General features: G+C 38.0%; 1 protein-coding gene across 5 annotated transcripts in view; it reads right to left on the reverse strand.

Moving 5' to 3' along the window:
• The window catches only part of MSRB3 (methionine sulfoxide reductase B3), a 164,575-nt gene that overhangs the window by 133,304 nt on the left and 15,556 nt on the right, over positions 1-15,715 (reverse strand). The gene's annotated exons all lie outside the window — the stretch shown is intronic.

The following is a 15,715-nucleotide window of genomic DNA, read 5'->3' on the forward strand; positions in this document are numbered from 1 at the left end:
TTCTTTTGTTAGAGTTTCATATTTTTAAAAAAATAGAGTCAAATAACCTAAGGACAACTAGGAGGCTTCACTTTATAAATAGTGTTAAGTTTGAAGAAGGCATATCAACCATGAATTTTCATTTGATTTTATGATTTATAATTTCTAGATCAATTCTGTAAATAATGTTCAAAATCTAGCCTTAAAAAGGGTAAAAATATTTTTTAAAGCTTTTGGAAATGAATCATGTGGAAGGATCTCAAAACTGGGTGAATGTTAAACTTTAAAGAAAAGTTCAGCTAGGATTTTCCTTAAAGTTTTGTACAATCTTTCAGTTGGTAAAGATTAACTTCTAATGAAGGTGGAAGATACTAAATTAACAGTAACTTCTAATATTTTATTTTAAATTAGCACTATAAGTGACCTTAACTACTAAATGTCCAAAAATGGATATAAATTTAACGTCTCGTTCATTTCCTGACCCTCATCCCTCACCCCACCCCCCCAAAATAAAAGTCTGCTCCTGGTCTCTTCTGACCTCCTCGAAGAACAAACACATAATAAACAGTAATATATTTTACCAAATCATTCTGGAGTATATCTGACACAAATCTGCTTGTATTAACATGCCTGAACTCTGATTTCTCCAAACTAAACTCACTACAAAACTAAAACATTTTTGTGTTACTAACTGGAGACAAAAGGGAGGAAGAGGGAAGGTAAGTATCACAATGCACAGCCTGAAAGAACCATTAAACATAAATAAACATGTCATTTTTCACGAGTGACTGCAGAGCAGGGAAAAGAGAGCATTCCTTTGGAGCAGACTACTGACTAATAAAAGATCAAAGGTCTATACCTCACAACACTATAAATAAAAATGTATTTTTTTCCTGTGACCTTCTCTGTGAGGAATAAAGTACGCACGGTAAATGTAATTACTTAGCAAAGCTGCAGCCTCATTGTGCTCCTGCAGCTGACTATAAAACGTCTTCCTATCCTGTTTCATCAACTGCTGTACCAGGCGGCCTGCGCGCCTACCGATGGCCACGGCCATCTGGCTTGTGTCAAAGCCAGCGCACAGGAAGAAAGGGAGTGATGTCACTCTGCAGGTCAGGCAAAGAACAAAGATGCATTCTACAATGAAAAGCTGAGGGCCTCAAATACCAGGGGGCCCTCCAGCATGATATGACGGAGTGATTTAATGTTCTGCCGGTTGCATTTATTTCTACCCAAATAGCCAGGGCTCCATCTAGTGGCAAATTAGTTTTGCCCAGTTTTCTTTAAAAGTGAACCCAGCTACATTAGCACCAACAAAGTAGAGCAACAAAGTGATTACTTTTAGAGCTATCTAACCTTTTTTACACTGAAGAATGCAAAAGTACAATTTATCACAGTGCTCTCCATTGTCAAATCCTACAAAGCATGCATTTCATAGGTTAGGATTTGATATAACCCTAATTATTTTAATGTTTGCAAGGATAACTGAAAAAGTAGCTAATTTTGCAAAAATGCATATAAAGTGACATTACGTACACACTACCCTGAAAAAATGTAGCTGAGGTGGAAAGTGAAAAACAGTTCTAAAGAATGGATACATGCATCTGGATGCCTTGGTGAAATCAAACTCATAGTTATATTCCACAAAAGAATCACAGTTAATATGGCTCTAACATGTGACACCAGGAGCAACTGTTCTTTAGAACAGAAAAATGAATATTTTTATGCTGAAATGATTTAACAAATTTAATTTTTTTAACAAATTTAATTTTTAACTAATGTTCTTCCACTTAGTTTTTCTTTCTTTTTTTTTAAAAAAATATTTATTTATTTTTTATTTTATTTTTGGCTGCATAGGGTCTTAGTTGCGGCTCGCAGGATCTTTGTTGAGGCATGCGGGATCTTTTGTTGTGGTGCACCAGCTTCAGGGCACATGGGCTCTGTAGCTGTGGCACGCAGGCTCTCTAGTTGAGGCACACGAGCTCAACAGCTGTGGCACACGGGCTCAGTTGCCCCGCGGCATTGTGGGATCTTAGTTCCCTGACCAGGGATCGAACCTGCATCCCCTGCGTTGCAAGGCGGATTCTTTACCACTGGCCGCCAGGGAAGTCCCCACTTAGTTTTTCTTAGTTTATGTTTGCAATAAATGAAATCAAACACTGACAAACCAATCTAAAATGCAGAATACATTTAGATGAAAGATATATCACAATGGATGGGTGTGATCTATGAGATCAGACTACCTGAGTTTGAATCCTTGTCCGGCTCCTAAGGAATTGTGTTACCTTGGAAAAGTTGCTTACCCTCTCAGTGCCTTAGCTTCCTCAACTCAAAAATAACAATTAAATAAGTTAATTGGTAAAAAGTGCTTGAAATAACTCCTGGCACATAGTATATGCTCACAAACATTAGCTCTTATTATTATTTAAATATACAAATATTTGCTTTATTTCAGAATTATATGAATTGGAAATTTCTAACAGTCCATTTATACCCAATCCTACTTAGGGTTAGCAGGCCATTCTGCAAACATAGAATCCTATTTAGGCCAGAAGATGTACTACTCTTGGATTGATTTCCATGGTAGGATAAAGATCTCCTCAGGATAATAGTCGATGAAACCCTTGCCATATGGCAGGCACCGTTCTAAGCACTTCATATTTATTAGCTCTTTTAATCATCAGGAACTTATAAGGTACATATTATCATTTTCCCATTTTTAGATGTAGAGATTGAGGCATAGGGAGGTTAAGTAATCTACATAAGATTTTAACGGCTGGTAAGAAGCACAGTCCTTAAGTAACTGGACGGAAAGATTTAACAGATTTGAACCCAAGCCATCTGTTATAGTTCCAGGGCCAGTGCTCTTGACCACTACACAACTGGCAATGAAAAGCCTGAGGTTGTTACCAATCCACTCTAGACACTCTGATTCTATGTTCTCCTAATAGACAATGTGGCTGATAGATTTAATCTTTCTGTCCCACCACATGCAGCTCCTCTTTCCCTTTCACCTTCAAATCGTTTCTCTAAATGCCTTGGATACATCTTTAGGATATATAACCTAAAGATGCCTAGAATTGAGTCCACCTGCACCTACCAAAGCTTCAATATGTTGATAATACGGTACTTTTGAGAGTCAAACAAACCAACAGCTACTCCTCCCACTCCCCCCGCAAAAATATCTGAGTTTCAATTAGGCAGCTTTTTTCCCATTGTGCTCCCTGAGCTGCTTGGATGAGGACCCTAGCCAGAAACAATCCTAAGTCCAAAAAGAGGCAAAAGAAGCACATTCTTCTAAGTGGTGACAATCTTTGGGAAAAGAATTAGCATTAAACACCCCCTAGAAATCAGCACTGAGCAAAAACCACCCAGAAAATCTATAATTCCTCAAGTTTATCCTCAACTTCTTCACTTTTGTATTGCTTTTGACTCAAATAATTGCACCGATGAATAACATTTATAGATAACCAATATTTTTTTTTAATGCCAGTCACAATTTACACATCTTTCTAATCTCCCAGAATATCTAGCACATCACTTTGAAATTATTTGGTGTTAAAAAATATGGGTTGAACAATACCTAATGAGCAGTATCACACTATGTGTTGAGAATAGAATTAGATTACATAATTGTCTATAATTTTCTGCTTAAATTTTTTAATGATTCCCCATTGCATATTGCAGGGTTTCCCAAACCATGTTCTGTGAAACAGGCAATACCCCTTCAAACAAATTTAGTAATGGAAATGCTACTCAATATAAAGGGTCTGAGAGGCTTTACAATAAAATGCACCTGCTTAACTTTCTCTCAACTGGTGCCTCTCAAATGGTTTTGACCTTACAAAACCCCTTCCTTTCCTATCGCCATCCCACAGAACACATTCTGGTAAATCCTTTGGATAACATCCAAATTCCTGAACAAAGCAACTAAAGTTCTACATCTAGCTGCTGCCTAACTCTTCACCCCTTTCTCTTGCCATACCTCCACATTCCAACCCACCCCATGCTCCTGCTATACCAATATACTCATAACTTCCCCCAAATAGGTCTGCTGTTTCCTATTTCCACCTCCACACCTTTCTTCATTCCATATCCTTACTGTCCTTTCACCACTCCCAACTCCCACCACTCCTAACTTCTCCCATTTGGGTCCCCAGTGAGGCACAAAGCATGATGTCATATCCCCTACAACAATTTTCAAGGCACTGATTTGCCTACATCTCTGTCTCCCTCTTCTAGATTATAAACCTCTTAAGCATAGGGACAGTGTCTTTTTCATCTTTGTATCCCAATACCTGGCACCTAACAGCCATTCATTTATTGAGTGAAAGAATGACTATATAAATAACTGATTCTATGGAAATGAGTTTTCTGGATCATCATTTCCCACCCTGCTATCTCTGCCATCTCAACTGTTAATGGTGCTTAAATGTAAGAATCTAAATTAAAACCAGTTGGTTCCTTCATAGGAATCAGCAGTTTCTGTGAAGAGGTGGGAAGTTGAAAGTGCAATCTGACTTGAGATCTAGATAATTCAAATGCCCTATTTTGGTCAAAAACTTTTACTTCTCCATCTTTTTTAACCCCTAGAACTCTGACATCCAAAATTTGACTAACGTTAGTTTGTTAGCTTTTGGGTTTGGGTTTATTTTTATTTCCTTTCACTTCTTTCCTTGCAGTTGAACAATCAACTGCCAAAGAGATGATATAAACAGGGAAGCGGGGAACTTACAAAGTTGGTAATTAGCTCAAGAATAAATAAGCTGATTGTGCTAGTGGATTTAAAGCGTCAAACCACCTAAAGGTCAAATCCCTTTCCAATAAATGCCAAAAGAATGTCTACATCAGTGGTTTTCCACAAGCTAGTAAAATGTCCCCCCCAAACTGCAAGGGCCAGCCAACAGTTGACAAATTTGAATTTTGTCAGGTAAGGACAAAATAAAAACAAAAAGCGCCAAACCCTAATCTCACCATAATATCAGAAAAGAAAATTATATTAACACCAAGAACTCAGAAAGCAATCTCAAGATAAAGAACATACTTTTGAATAATATATTTAAGTTTTGTGGGAAAACATTTCATTGTTGCTATTTTTCTCATTTCTTTACGAAAAGAAGGCACTTCATCATGGACTAGCATTTGGAAACCACTAATTTAAATGTCTACAATAAAGTTCTATACCTGGCACCCAGTTTATGCTCAACTAATGTTTGCTGAATGAATGATCAATCAGTCATTTACTTCTCAAAATCAATTGGCCAAATTGCAGAATCGGGCATCTCTTTTATTAAGCAGAGATCTTTCTGTATTTGTTATAAGAAACAATAGAACCCTGGCTACTCAGAATCCTCAATCTTCCAAACCATTTAGAGATAACACTTTTTTTTTAAATAGACACATTTTATTTTATTTATTCTTTGATGTGGACAATTTTTAAAGTCTTTATTGAATTTGTTACAATATTGTTTCTGTTTTATGTTTTGGTTTTTTGGCCTCAAGGCATGGGATCTTAGCTCCCCAACCAGGGATCGAACCTGCACCCCCTGCACTGGAAGGCAAAGTCTTAACCACTCCACTGCCAGGGAAGTCCCTAGAGATAACAATTTTAAGATACCAAATTTTACTCAGCTCACCTGTATAAATTCTTACTACATGGAAAACAATGTTTTAGGAGCTGATGAATATGCAAAGATGTAAGATATAGCCTGTGCTGTCAAAAAGCATATTAGCTTAGATGGAAACATAAAATATGTACTCAATACCTTTACAGAGGTAGAAGTAAAGTACATGGAATTTCAGGGGAAGGAGAATTGCCTCCAGCTTTGGGAGAGGGAGTGGCAGGGATATGGGGGGTTGGGAACTGAAGAAAAGTTGCATAAAGAAGAACATTTTCTTCAATATCTCCAGGGTTAGCCATTTTTTAAATTTTTTGATCTTAGGATCTCTTTACACTCCTAAAAAAGTTATCAAGGACCCCAAATGCTTTTCGTTTATGTGGTTATACCCATCAATATTTACTATATTAGAATTAAAGCTGAGTAATTTTTAAAACATTTGCTTATTCCATTAAGAATAACAAAAATAAAAATAACAATACATATTACAAAAATGACATTTTCAGTGAAAAATAACTATATTATTCAAAACAAACAAAATATATATTTAATGAGAAGAGTTTTATACTTTTTTTGCAAATCAAGTCTCTTTAATATCTGGCTTAACAGAAAACAGCTGGATTCTCATCTCTGCTTCGGCATTCAATCTGTTGTGATATGTTGTTTTGGTTGAAGTATATTCATGAATGAAATCTCGCCTCACTCAGATAAGTAGTTGGAAAAGGGACGAATATTTTAATAGCTTTTTCAGATAACTGTAGACATTCTTCTTTGATATTACACCAAAATTCAACAATGATAATCTAAAACTATGTATTGTCAATGAATTTTTCATACTATTACATTAAATTTCATTGGTTTATCTTACATTTTGACTGGATCTTTTAACTTTGCATGATTTTGTAACATCACGCACTGTTCATTTGGAAAACATTGGTTCAATGGGTTATGCAGATCTTTCACATGCTGACACATTACATTATCAATATCAAAAATATTCATTAATATCACCACTGATTTCATCAGATAAATCTTTAAATGTTGAGAAGCTGTCAAGCTCACAGTGGCAGATACAAGCCTTCCAAAATTTTATTTTTTAACTTGAAATCTCGAATTTTATCATTGCCGACAATATAGTCAGTTGTTTTCCTTAAAGTGACAGAATCACTTCATTCATTTTTGAGAAAATATTTGCCAAATACCCAAGTTTAAATAACCATCATTTGTCTGTCGGTCATTCTGTCAAGTGAAATGGTGTTTCAAACAAGCGCACCAGTGCTTTTTCCTGGAGACGGCCACTGTACTTTGCAATGTGGAAGCTCTTTATAAAAGTGTATTTCTTGGGCTTCCCTGGTGGCGCAGTGGTTGAGAGTCTGCCTGCCGATGTAGGGGACACGGGTTCGTGCCCTGGTCCAGGAAGATCTCACATGCCGCGGAGCGGCTGGGCCCGTGAGCCATGGCCTCTGAGCCTGTGCGTCCGGAGCCTGTGCTCCACAATGGGAGAGGCCACAACAGTGAGAGGCCCGCGTACCACACACACACACAAAAAAAGTGTATTTCTTGTTTCTTCACACAGAATAATAAAAAGATATGCACTTAAGATCTAGAGTTAATAAAATTAATATAAATCTTACTTCATCAAGGACATTCTTAAGTAAAAATGGCCTTTTCTCCTGTTTGGATGTTAGTGAAGAATGGAATGACTGCTAAAAAGGTTTGCTACCCCTGCCTAGCTTCACACTAAGACAACAGCAGTTTCACCTGCTTTGGCTTTTGCAACATCAACGCAAATGTCAACACAGTGAAAAAGGAAAATAAGGTCGTAGCATTAGTCTGAAAATAGTTTTGCCTTTGTGAATCCCTTGCAAAGCTCTCAGATGCCAGGGGTCCTTAGTCCACGCTTTGCGAACTGCTGGTCTGGCCCTCCGGTTGGTCCGTAACAAGCACAGTAAATGTTTCATAAACACTCATTGAGTAAGTGAACGGTGGACAGAGGAATACATTTATAACTTACCCCATGCTGTCTAGCAAAAAACAAATGGTTAGAAAATAATACCAGTAGTATGTAGACCTCTTACTACTTCTAGAGCTAATCAGTACATTTCTTACTTCACCTAGTCTGTGGACAAATGCAAATGCAAAATTTTGAGCTATTTTATCAAAGTGAGTAGAATAGTTATGGCAGATTTCTGAAAGTAACAGTCAAAGTGCTACAACCCAATTTTCTCAGCACCACTCCTTGAAATTCACAAAAGTATATGTCTGCTAGGGGATAAGAAAACAAATTGTGAATTAGTGCTATCTCCAGAAAAGGAAAATTAATTTGTTGATAAATTCTCACATTTATTGAACCCATATCATGTACATGGTACTATTAATTCATATACTGCTAGTAGAATAATCAAGGAATACAAACTTTTGGAAATGATTGAGAATAATAGAAGTTGTATCATTAAATAAGTTTAGAACCAGAAAAAAATCTTGATTAACACCTAATACATAGATTTTTGAACATGAAGTGACCACCCAGCAAAGGTAAAATAATTAGTTGAAAGGTGTTTCACAAGTAATTTGTTTAAAATTGTCTTTAGATGCTGAAGTTTGAGGATAAAGTTTTTAACGAAACAACTAGGATGAAATTAGAGTTATCTCTTTAATAATGTCACATTTCCTTCTGAAACGTCTTCTTGAGTGGGAGAAAGCCTGCGCGCAGCAACAAAGACCCAACGCAGCCAAAAATTAAACAGAAAATGGTGGAGGTAGAAGTAGCACCAGGAATGCACAGCTTGGACCATCTGTTCCTCAGTCTATGATCATCATCTGTGTATGACTATGTGAGGATGTTGCTCATGAAATATCATCCATCATGTGTATCTCAGTGGAAAAAAAGTGGGAGAAACGATGAACTGATCCAAACCACTTGTTTTGTCAATAGCAAAACTGAGATAAAGAGACCTATTGAAGGTCATACAGCCATTTGGAGAAAACATTAGGCTAAAACTCCTTTTTATCTACATGTTGTGGCATCTGTGTTTTCTTTATTATTCAGTTCACATAAAAAGTAAGAAAAGGACATAAAGAATTGTACCTAATATTGACAATGCTAGGGTTACAGTGTGTCCATTAAGAAGGTACACCAATGGTAATAATTAAAATAGAATTATGGGGCTTCCCTGGTGGCGCAGTGGTTGAGAATCTGCCTGCCAATGCAGGGGACACAGGTTCAAACCCCAGTCCAGGAAGATCCCACATGACGCGAAGCAGCTAAGCCCGTGTGCCACAACTACTGAGCCTGCGCTCTAGAGCCTGCAAGCCACAGCTACCGAAGCCTGCAAGCCACAATTACTGAAGCCGGCGCGCCTAGAGCCCGCGCACCACCACAAGAGAAGCCACCGCAATGAGAGCCTGCTCACCACAACGAAGAGTAGACCCTGCTCACCGCAACTAGAGAAAGACCGCATGCAGCAACAAAGACCCAACGCAGCCATAAATAAATAAATAAATAAATTTAAATAAAATAGAATTATGGACATTAAGTCCATCTTCTGATGTTAATTATAACTCTATTAAACGCTATCTTTTTTTCAGGATTCCTGTTTTGTAAAGCATCTAGTCAAATTCAGGGATTTATTCATTCTCACATTAATGTTTTAAAACTTCTATCACCAATATAGAATACAAATCTTTTTCTTTTAAAATATATATATTGGGCTTCCCTGGTGGTGCAGTGGTTGAGAGTCCGCCTGCTGATGCAGGGTGCCCCGGTCTGGGAGGATCCCACGTGCCGCGGAGCGGCTGGGCCCGTGAGCCATGGCCGCTGAGCCTGTGCGTCTGGAGCCTGTGCTCCGCAGCGGCAGAGGCCGCAACAGTGAGAGGCCCGCGTAACGCAAAAAAAAAAAAAAAAAAAAAAAAAAAAATATATATATATATATATATATTTATATTGATTTAACAGTCCATTGATTACACAATGTAGTTTCAGTGTCTACATTACATGTGTTTCATCTAAAAAGTTTTTCTTAATATTTAAAAAGTGCCAACAGGAAAGCAAAACCCACACAAACAAACCACTTTTGATTACTATTAAAAAATGCCTTCAGAATTTTTCAGTCTTTTTAACTGTTTCGTTTTGTTGTGTTTGTACAATACAGTTTTGCTTTTCTAGTACTTGAGTTCAAATTTAAACCTTCTCACTGACTAGTTATGTTTCATTTGACAAGGTTTACTCTGAGCTTTGAAAGTCTCATCTGGATGTCTGGAGTTTGTAATAGTTTCCTTGCAAGATTGTTACTAGAGGAGCACCTGGCACACACATACCTCTAAATTAATACTACGATTCCTTCCTTAAGTAACATTCCCTGTTGATAATTTGTTCCCCGTGGAACTCACAGAACTGAAGCTCAATGCCTTTTAGTGACATTTTATATGGTTGATTTTTCTTACTGAAAACATTCTTCACTTGACTTTTCTATTCTACACAGTATTGTTTTCTTCCTCCCTTTCTGGAAATTCCTTCTCTATCTCTTGGGATATTTCCTTCTGATTTCCAAACTGTGACTAAACTCCAGAGATATCCCTTTAGTACCCTCTGTATTTCTCACTATTTAATCTCTTTCTTACAGAGCTCACCTATTCTAACAACTTCAACCATCATTTATTGACAGATAACTATACAGATCTAGCACTAATGCTCTATCTTCTAATATCTACTGGATAATAATAACATCAACTTGCACTTGCATGGTATAGTCTTATATGGCTTATAAGAATCTTTAGTCCCACCTTATATTGTTATTCAAATATCTTGCATGTGTGCATCTTATTATTGATATTGTTACTAATAATCATTTTTGAGTACCTGCACGAGGTGATCATGTATATGTGTATCTAATATCATTTAATCCTCATGTCAACCCTGAGGTAGGAACTGCTATATGTGGTAGTCATTAGTGCTATTTGCCCCACATTTCTGGCTCTCCATTTTCCAGGCACATGGTAGAAATGCACTTTCTGGCCCCCTGTGGTTCTTGAGACTGTGTCACTAGTTCTGGGCAATAAGTTGTGAACAGTGATACTGTGTGCCACTTCTAAGACAGATCACTTAATTGTTGGCGTGAGACTCTCCAGAACTCTCTTTCTCTCTCCAACAGTGATCAGCAATGTTCTATAATTAGATGATGACTGCTCCATTAACCATGATCCTGGAATAGGAGACATGGAGCAGAGTTCCCATCTGACAGACAATGAACATGCAATACAAGCAAGAAATAAAACTTCAGTGGTTTAAGTCACTGGAATTTGGGGATTATGTGTTCCAGCAGAAACTAAGGTTCAGAGAATAACTTGCGTGAGGTCATACGGCCAGTACTGGAGCCAGAATTTGAACTGAAGTCTATTTTAATCTACTGTAGTACATTAAAAAAATTCTCAATGGGCTTCCCTGGTGGTGCAGTGGTTGAGAGTCCGCCTGCCGATGCAGGGGACACGGGTTCGTGCCCCGGTCCGGGAGGATCCCACATGCCGTGGAGCGTCTGGGCCCGTGAGCCATGGCCGCTGAGCCTGCGCGTCCGGAGCCTGCGCTCCGCAACTGGAGAGGCCACAACAGTGAGAGGCCCGCGTACCGCAAAAAAAAAAAAAATTCTTCAATGGCAGGGACTCTTATGCCCCAGATTGCGGTCCTTGTTTAGGAAAACAACAGGGTCTGGAAAGTTGAGAAGTCCAATGTTAGAAACAATGAGACCACTTTGAAAAGCCCAGAGTCTTTCTCTCATTAGTCATCCCTTCTATTCCTAAGTATCCCAAAGAGATTCTTACCATGGTCAGAAGATACGGCTCTCCTCTCATATCCAGACATAAAGGTTAGGAGAGAGTTACTTCATCTTGGATCGTCTGTAGCTAACAAATTAGTCCCAACCCTTTAAGAACTAAATGTTTCACTCAGCTGCAAAACTGATTGAGTAGCTCCTGGTGACAATAAAATGACTGATTACGAAGATTTCATTTCCTGAAGTGACTGAAAGCTCCCTGGGCACTAACCAGATGCTCTGTACCTTCTTACTGATCTAATAAGTCAGTGCCCAGATGCAGACCTTAGAAACAGAGTGCCCTGATTTTAATCAATCTATAAATGTAAGAAAAAAAATATTCGTTGCCATGATGCTAAAAAAAAAAGTTTGTCCTTCCCAGTGGCTCAGGGATCATGACCCTGGCCCTAAGGAAAAGGAACTGTAACGGTTCATTTTTTGACCTGTAAGTAAACAATATATAAAACAATAAGATTTTGGAGACAACCTATAGACAAAGATTTGGCTGTGGTTGCAGAACAGAATGTAAACATTAGTAACTTCACATTTTAAAACAAAAGGTACTCCCCTGGTGGCTCAGTGGTTAAGAAATCACCTGCCAATGCAGGGGACATGGGTTTGGGCCCTGGTCCAGGAAGAACGCACACGCCGCAGAGCAACTAAGCCCGTGCATCACAACTACTGAACCCACGCTCTAGAGCCTATGCTCTGCAACAAGAGAAGCCACTGCAATGAGAAGCCCATGCACCGCAACGAAGAGTAATCCCCACTCGCTGCAACTAGAGAAAGCCCGCGCAGCAATGAAGACCCAACGCAGCCAATAAATAAATAAATAAATAAAACAAAAAGAAAATGTACATAGCTAACAAAATGTAAAGAATGCCTGGAAAGAAAGCCAGAATAAAGGGTGAGAGTATCAGGACCCCCATCTTATAAAGTAGAGAATTAGGAGATATTAACTAGACTGCAAAATGCTAACTGGACCCTTAGAATCCATTCTTCCTTCTCCATATTAGTAATACAACGCTCTGAAATTTTAGCTGAACATAGAGCTACATTTCTCTGCCTCCTTTGCAGCTAATTGTGAATATGATACTACGTTCTAGCCAGTGGAATGATGTGTGATCTTTTAAGTCACCTCCTTTAAAGACAAAGTTACTTGCTTTAGACTTCCTCTTTCCCCTGGGAAATGGCAAAAACTGCAACAGCGCACTTGGACACTGGGATGGAAGCTACTTGAGAAAAGCAGACTTAACAGATCATGAAGCAAAGCTACTTACTCACCAACTCAACCTTAGGCTATTACCTACCTTAGGCTATCATGGAGGAGAAAAATAAACTTCTACTTATGTCAGTCACTCTACTTGGAATCTTTTTGTCACAACAGCTTGTCATGTAGCCTATCAAAAGTTCATGAGCAAATATATTATTTAATGTTACAAAAGTGAACAATGAGGGAATTTTAAAAATCAACAAAACAATAAACAAGGGTAGACAAAATGGAGAAGAAAGAGCAGATAAATCCTTATTTTTCATAACTGGATATTATCTGAAATTGATGAATCAAGAAATACTACCAGAAGAATGATTTTCACAGGAGTGAGGTGAAGATAAGAAGGGATAGAGTTGGAGGCTGTTGCTTTTCACCTTAAGTTCCCTTGTATCAAGAACCATGTGCCAAAAAAAAAAAAGCTTAGACGTGCTAAAAAAGATGCAGTGCCTCAATGGACCATTTCATCTAAAGAAAAACTTGCTAATGCAGGCTGAACAAATCCTGCCCTATGCCTGCGACTATAAACTACAGTTATCTATATCGATCACTAAAAAACTGTTTTTAATGAGTTGAATATAAGCCCTAAAAATAGGTATCTGTAAGTCATGCTTCAAATATTTTAAGTTAGAACTCTGCCACCATTCCAGGAATAGAAAGCTTTAGCACTGGAAACTGCAAATAAATATTTGCTTTTGTATCAGAATTTCAGCATCCTTCCCCTCCAAGTTTACTTTCTATTGCAGAAAGTAAGAATTTTCTCATGAAAATTGAGGTATGCCTCGTAGCTTGTATCTGATAAAGCAGATAAAGGAGAAGTTTTATGAAAATGTAGTCCTTCTATTCCACTGAAAAGTAAATCTTAATGGCCTCTATCAACTATCTTTTAACACCATGTTGAACTTGGGAGAAAGGAGAAGCCCTGAATGAGATCATAAAGTGAAAGAAATAAATTACTTTGCCTAATGTTGTTTCTACTTTGTCCTCAATGGTTTTCTTCATTAATTTTAGATGATTAAATCATGTTCTAAAAAGAATTTAGGTATTTCATGTGCACCTCAAACTATTCATCACATCCAAAACTCAATTTTTTTTCTTTCTTCACCAATTTATTATTCTTTCTGTATTCCTGATCCTGTCAGAAAGTACTTCCATTCTACACAACCACTAAACCCCGAATCTGGGAGTCATCCTCAATTATTTTCTATTTTAATCTTTCATACTTAATTAACACCAAGTGCTGTCAATCTTATTTCCAAGATATTGCTCAAATACATCCTTTTCTTTTCATCTCTCATCTAGAATATAGTAATGGCCTCTTACTGGTCTTCCTGCCTCTACCCTGACTCCCCTCACAGCCAGTCTCCATACTGCTACAGAAGTGATGTATACTCGCTCTGACCATGTCAGAACACTGCTTCATGTACTTCCATGGCTCATTAACACCTATGGGGAAAGAACCTATCAGATTCATTTCTTTTCCTATCTTAACTTCAGTCCCCAACACTCCCTGGTACACAGTGGTACAATCCATTAACTCTCTTGTCCTTTACTTTATCTCTAGTACCTCACCAGGTGCCTAACCTCTAATAAGTATTCAATATGTGTTTGTTGAATGAATGAATGAAGATTCTCTTCTGATAACAGTCAACTCTTGTTTCCCACACACCTTTTCCACCCTTACCATATCACCCATATTTTTCATACCACATAAAGAATGAAATCTTCATTTTTAAACTTCAAGACCCAGTTTAGATATCATCTCCTCTGGGAAAATTTTTTTCACAGCTATTCTTCTCACCCGTCTCCCCAACCCTTCCATTAGAAAATGAATCAATTCTACCTCTATACTACTTCCTACTTCAGTACCTCTATTATTTATCTATTACTGCACGTTAGAATTTTAGATATAGATAGATAGATAGATAGATAGATAGATAGATAGATAGATAGATAGATATGCTTCTCCTAAAAACTCCTTGAGAGCAGCCAGAGGTATTCACTTCTGTAAAATAAAGCCTCAATAAATGCTTTCATAGAAATGAACTCAAATGTCACTTCCGGGCTTCCCTGGTAGCGCAGTGGTTGGGAGTCCGCCTGCCAATGCAGGGGACACGGGTTCGTGCCCCGGTCCAGGAGGATCCCAAGTGCCATGGAGTGGCTGGGCCCGTGAGCCATGGCCGCTGGGCCTGCGCGTCCGGAGCCTGTGCTCTGCAGCAGGAGAGGCCACAACGGTGAGAGGCCCGCGTACCAAACATGTCACTTCCTCTGTTTTCCCCCATCTCTGTTCATAATGTCCTAGTTTGCCCAGGACTAGAGTCCTATCCTATACCCAGGAAGTGCAGTATACAGGAAAGAGTCAGAACTGAGTTTAACTTCTGACTCTATCACTTAACCAGCTGATAAAACCTGAGCAAATTAGTTTCTTGTCTCTGATTCCTAACCTGCATAATGTAGACCATAGCACTTATTTCACTAAGTTTTGGAAGGATTAAGTGAGATAACTAGCAGGCTGCTCAGTGAATTTTACTTCCCTTACTGAGAAGGAAAAGCAGAGGAGGTCTGAGATACCATGTAGAGATACAGATAGAGAATGAGAGTGTATGCATGTGTGCGTGTTTGCATGAGTGTGCATGCGTTCGTGTGTGTCTGGGTTGGAGGGTTTAATTAGTTCCATTTCGGGCAGGGTAAGAATGAGGTGATTGTATAACAGACAACTCAGGTAGGATTAATTTAAGATTGATTTTTCTATTTCAGTAATTATGTTTTAGTGATTGTCAAAAAATCATTATCTTTGGCAAAAAGGAACAATTTCAAGTTTTGCAACCAACTGTTTCAGTCAATTATATAGAGTGATATAAATTTATGCATGCATGAGGCAAATGTACTAATAAAACAGGAATCTGACAAAGTAAACTTTGGTCAACTCTAATTTGAACATATCAATAGCAGTTATAAAATACTGTTGTAATTCAATTAAAACTGCCAATATCATTCACTCTTACTCAAAGATAAAACTATTCTAGGACTTATAACTAATTTTG

The sequence above is a fragment of the Tursiops truncatus genome, chromosome 11, assembly GCF_011762595.2.
Source record: "Tursiops truncatus isolate mTurTru1 chromosome 11, mTurTru1.mat.Y, whole genome shotgun sequence".
In the NCBI taxonomy this organism is placed as follows: domain Eukaryota; kingdom Metazoa; phylum Chordata; class Mammalia; order Artiodactyla; family Delphinidae; genus Tursiops; species Tursiops truncatus.